General features: G+C 50.0%; 1 pseudogene; it reads left to right on the top strand.

Moving 5' to 3' along the window:
- The window catches only part of LOC102191140, a 29,577-nt pseudogene continuing 23,950 nt past the window's right edge, over window positions 374-6,000 (top strand).

Genomic DNA, 6,000 nt, shown 5'->3' with positions numbered 1-6,000 from the left:
CTCTGAGAGGGTAAAAGCAGAAATGTTAGTTGCTCAGTCATGTCCAGCTCTTTTCAACCCCATGGACTGTAGCCCGCCAGGCTCCTCTGTCCATGGAACTCTCCAGGCAAGAATACTGGAGTGGGTAGCCATTCCCTTCTGCAGGGGATCTTCCCAACCCAGGGATCAAACCCAGGTCTCCTGCATTGCAGGAGGATTCTTTACCATCTGAGCCACCAAGGAAGCCCCTGTGAGAGGGTGGGGACCCATAAAATTAGTGGGTTACATTGAGGGCAAGTTGGGGAGCTATTGCCACAGCCACTGTGGTGTATGGCCTTGAAAAAATACATCAGGGTGGGTACTTTTTGGGGTTCAGCCTCCTTTTTGTGTGAGGATGAAGCTAAGTCAGCCTGGGGTGCTGAGGCGCAACAGGCCAACCTGCTGTGGGGCTGGGACCCCAGGGCACTCGTTCAGAGAAGGCGGCCGGCAGGAGCCCAGAACGAGGTGAGGGTAGCCACGTCTGGTTCTGGCCAGGCCCAGAGGACCCAACCACGGGTCCCACCAACACCTGGGATGCGGAGGAACTCTGGATGATGCTGTGTGGATCGGGGAATCCCAGCATCTCCCCAAATCTCAGAGACACCTCCATCCCATACCTCTGCTTCTGTTCACCTAGAAACACTTCAAGAAAGAAGCGGGAGACGGGCAGGCATCTTAAGTATCTTTTCCAAAGGGAGACTTGGCATTCCCTACACGTGCTATTTCAATTACTGCACTGAGCTATGCTTTTAACAGATGTGAACATTAACTGAATTTATTTTTTTATTAACCAGACTTATGAAAAAGACCAATGTAAAGAAATTACATTTCTTTCTGCACATCCCCATTGGAACGTGTGAAATAGTCCACTCACTGTTGGTATTTGTAAAGCAGAAAGAAGAGTACGGTATAAAGTAGGATGTATAATTCTCAGTTCCCCTTTCTCATTCCCCCTCCCTTTCTTGTGCTTCGAATGTTTTACAAAGTCTGGAGAGAACCAAGGGCAATGTTCTGAGGCTCCAAATCTGTGTGATTGACTGGGTGAGGCTGCTGCTAACACACTCGAGATTAGAATGGATTTGAAACTGGAACCATGATTAAAACTCCATTTCAGACAAGTAAGAAGAATATGCATTGATGGTGGAGGAGACAACCAGAAAAAAGACTGAGAAAGAAGAATGTTGCTCGTAAAGTGTTCAGTTGGGAGAAAGCTAGACAAAGTCGTGGAAGGCGAGGAAGAGACAGCTTCAGGAATTGGTCTGTGACAACCCGGGTCAAGTTAGCTAATTAGTTATTAATTCATGCAACAACAATTAAGTGCTCTTCCTGTGCCTGGTGGGGAATTGGGCTCCGGGGATACAAAGATGAAAAGACAAAAGCTGCAAAGTCGTTGGCAGCTTGCCAGTTTGGGAGAGGTCACTGGATTTTGCCCCCAGGAAGTTCTGTTGTTCAGTCGTCCAGCCGTGTCTGACTCTTTGCGATCCTGCAGCACACCAGGCCTCCCTGTCCCTCCCCATCTCCCGGAATTTGCCCAACTTCATGTGCATTGCATTGGTGATGCCACCCAGCCACCTCATCCTCTGACACCCTCTTCTCCTTCGTGCAGTTTTAACAAAGTGATGGGATCGGGGTAAAGCCACAGCAGCTAAGGCCTGGCTGGAAGGGAACTTCCTTTAAGACAATTTGGGGTGAAATGCAGGAAAGCACTGGGCTTCTTAGGCGGCGCTAGTTGCAGAGAGCCCGCTTACCACTGCAGCAGACATAAAGAGACGTGTGATTGATCCCGGGGTCGGGAAGATCCCCTGGAGAAGGGAGTGGCAGCCCACTCCAGTATTCTTGCCTGGAGAATCCCATGGACAGAGGAGCCTGGCAGGCTACAGTTCATGGGGTCATAAAGAGTTTTGGACACGACTGAAGTGACTTAGCATGCAAGCAGGAAAGAAGTGGGGACCTGTGGAATGCATATTGGGAGGCAGAATGTCTTCGGAAAAGAAACAAGAGCATGTGTGTAAACTGAGAGCATAAGGCAATGGATCGAATATGATTTTTCCAATAAATATTTATGGACTAGCTTTTCTGTGTCAGATACTGTTGCTGGGTGAGGGGACATGGAGCAGAACAGCAAAACCCTGTCCTTAGGGGCCCCATTCTAGTGGGGGAGACAGACACATGCTCTGAACATGTGAAAACATTTTCAGATTTGGGGAAGGTTATAAACAGCCTACAAGGCTGGTGATGTGGGAGAGGAGCCCTTTGTCCAGAGGCCAGGACCCCTGTGGATGCCGAGGCCGGGATGAGGGGGAGGAGCAGCTCCCAGGCACCCAGGTGAGCAGCCAGGGAGTCGGGGGAGGGGGTTGGGAGTGACGGGGAGGTGGGTGGAAGAGAAGGAAGGACAAGCAGGAGCAGGGCTGCAGGAGGGGAGGTGAAAACACAGGCAGGGTCAGCTCACCCTTGGCTAGTCAAAACAAAGTGTTTGGCTTTTGTTTTAATTTCAGTGGGAAATGACTGCAGGTTTGAAATAGAGGATGGATTGTTTTCCCTTGTTGGCTGTTAATGGAAAGAGTCTGTTGGTATTGCAGGTAGGGGGACCCCTTCCAGGGCCCAAGATGGGGCTCTTGTCTAACTCGGAAATGAATTATCCGTGGAGACACGGGTGCTGCCAAAGCAACGGACTTCACTGGGAAGGAAGACCTGGGCAGAGAGTAACACGGTAAGGGAACCCAGGGGGACTGCTCAGCCATGTGGCTTGCATTCTTGGGTTTCCTAAGTGGTGCCGGTGGTAAAGAACCTGCCTACCAATGCAGGAGATGTCAGAGACATGGGTTCGATCTTTAGGTCAGGAAGATCTCCTGGAGGAGGGCATGGCAACCCACTCCAGCGTTCTTGCCTGGAGAATCCCACTGACAGAGGAGCCTGCCAGGCTTCAGTCCATAGGGTCACACAGAGTCGGACACCAGTGAAGCGACTTAGCATGCATACACAGGATTAGTTTCCGGGTTGCTGTTTCTGACTTATCACTCTGACTCAGAGTCCTTCCTGGTGGCACACACCTTGCTCAGACAAGATAGATTCCAGCCAGAGGTTCTGGGAGGTGGTAGGACATGTGGTGTCTCCTTTTGACCTTTCCTGAACTCTTTGGGGGTGGTGCTGGCTTTTTAGTTCCATGCTCCTTACTAGATCCTCCTGTCGTAAAATAACTCACATGAATGGTTACTGTGGTGCCCGGCCAGGGTGGGTGGTTTCAGTCAGTGTGTTTCCCCATATTGGGACAGGAGACGCGGCAGTGAGAACCCTCAGGAGGCAGGCATGATGGGTGAGGCCTGAGTGCCCGGCCTGGACCAGGCCCAGATTTTGGGCACCAGGATGTTGCCAAGTGGTGGCATTTAGGACATTTTGGGATGGAAGGCCATCAGGAGACCGGGGGAAGTCAGAGGTGGGGTTCTGTCCCAGCCCACTGGCTGGTTTAAGGCCTGGAGCCGGAAGGCTGGAGAACCAGCAGAGCTGATGTGCTGAGGGTGGCAGTGAGCGGATTCACCCTTCCTTCCGCTTCTGTTCTCTAGGGGCCCCTGGGAGGCTGAGGGTGCCGTCCTCACGCAGATGTGCGTGTCTTTCCTCTTTGCACAGATTCAAGTACTGTTCCGAGAAGGCAATGGCAAGCCACTCCAGTACTCTTGCCTGGAAAATCCCATAGATGGAGGAGCCTGGTAGGCTGCAGCCCATAGGGTCGTAAAGAATTGGACATGACTGAGAGACTTCACTTTCACTTTTTGCTTTCACACATTGGAGAAGGAAATGGCAAGCCACTCCAGTGTTCTTGCCTGGAGAATCCCAGGGACGGGGGAGCCTGGTGGGCTGCCCTCTATGGGGTCGCACGGGGTTGCACAGAGTCGAACATGACTGAAGTGACTTAGCAGCAGCAAGTACTGTTGAAGAATCAGCCTCACACACAGACACCCAGAAATAACGTTTTCCCAGCTATGTGGGCATCCCTCAGCATAGTCAAGTTGACACATTAAAATTTATTCTCACAGGAGGATGGAATAATTGATAAAGCCCCCAGAGGAGGTGGGAGGCATGGGTGTGCATTCACAGGTGTGTGTGTGTGTGTGTGTGTAATAGAGATGCTTTGGTTTATTTATTTTTTTCCTATAATTTTATTTATTTTCTGCCATCTGGGTCTTTGATGCTGAGCACAGGTTTTCTCTAGTTGCAGTGAGCAGGGGCTACTCTCTGGTTTTGGTGTCTGGGCTTGTTGCCATGGCTTCTTCGTTGCGGAGCACAGGCTCTAGGCAGGCGGGCTTCAGCAGATGTAGCATGTGGACGCTTGCAGCATGCAGGAGTTGTGGCACCTGGACTTAGTTGCTCCTCGGACTCTGCCCGGAGCAGGGATCGAATCCATGTCCCCTGAGTTTCTTAATCAGGGAAGTCCTGTTTTATTTTATTTAAAAAACTTCCCCCCCCCCCCCCGACCACTAGCTTTGTGGAGGTATATAATGAAAAATATAAGTAAGGTTCTTCAAGTGTACAATGTGATGATTCGATAGGTGTATATATGGTGAAAGATATCCCCCCCATGGAGTTAACACAGCCATCACCTCACTTATTTACTTATTGCGGGGGTGCGGGTTCTGATGAGAACATTTCTAATCTACTCTCTTGAAGAAGTGAACTGAAGTCGCTCTGTTGTGTCCGACTCTTTGCAACTCCATGGACTGTAGCCTACCAGGCTTCTCTGTCCCTGGGATTCTCCAGGCAAGAATACTAGAGTGGGTTACCATTTCTCCAGGAGATCTTCCCAACCCAGGGCTCGAACCCAGGTCTCCTGCATTGCAGGCAGATGCTTTACCATCTGAGCCACCAGGGAATCTCTAGCAAATTGCAATTATGCAACACAGGGCTATCAACAATGGGATGCTTCTTTTTAAACTTAGAGGAGGGGTACATGAATGAAGAAACTCTGGTGAATTCCTGAACTTCTCTGAGTCTTTTTTTTGTAGATCAGAGAATTACCCTTGGGATTAAATCTCTTTCAAGTGCTAAGGGCTTGGCACAATGCCTGGCAGCAGAGCAGACAAGTAGCCAGTAGATTGTACACATGGGGAGAAAGATGCTGAAACAGCGCAGAGGAAGCTGAAGGGCTTCTTCCCCTACGAACAGTATTGTCCTGGAGAACCACTTGAGGGACTTCTCTGAGAGTGAGGGCCTGGAGGGAGGAGCAGGACGGGGCCAGGAGGAGAATGATAACATTTAGAAAGCTGCTGGGGAGGAGGCCAAGGGCGGGGGTCAGGAACTGCTAAGGTTGCTAAGGTTCTTGCTGCTCTGTGGTTCAGTGATATTTTTTCCCTGGAAGTATTTTTTTAAGCCAACAGTTGTATCCAAAAGTGAAGTCTCTCTGTGCTGATTCCAAGAACAACAGAAGTTATATTACAATCATGACTTGACAGGAAAGCAGTACCCAAGAGAGCTGGCCGGGGACGTGTTTGGGAGGGGCTCCCTGCTCATCCCCCAAGCCGACCCGAGTCTGGTCCAACCTGAAGACTCTTAGCTGGAAACAGGACCTTACCTTGGAGAGGATGGCCTTGGTGATGCTGACGGTGGCCATGCCCGTTTACTTCTCCATCCCATCCATATGTGCGTCATGCCTGATCAGTCGCTCAATTGTGTCTGACTCTTTTCTACCCTTTGAACTGTAGCCTGCCAGGCTCCTCTGTTCATGGAATTTTCCAAGCAAGAATACTGGAGTGGCTTGCCATTTCCTCTTCCAGGACATATTCCCCACCCAGGGGTCCAACCCAAGTCTCCTGCATTGGAGGCAGATTCTTTACTGCTGAGCTACCTGGGAAGAGCTATGGGATTTGGTTACATCCAGTAAGAACCTGAGGAATAGCCATTGATACTTAATGTTTTGCTATACAATTTATATGGTGCAAGATCCACTTATAATATTTTTTGATGGATCTAAATACCCAGTTCATTCTTTTT

The sequence above is a fragment of the Capra hircus genome, chromosome 9 (assembly GCF_001704415.2).
Source record: "Capra hircus breed San Clemente chromosome 9, ASM170441v1, whole genome shotgun sequence".
In the NCBI taxonomy this organism is placed as follows: domain Eukaryota; kingdom Metazoa; phylum Chordata; class Mammalia; order Artiodactyla; family Bovidae; genus Capra; species Capra hircus.
This window is presented reverse-complemented; position numbering and strand designations above follow the sequence as displayed.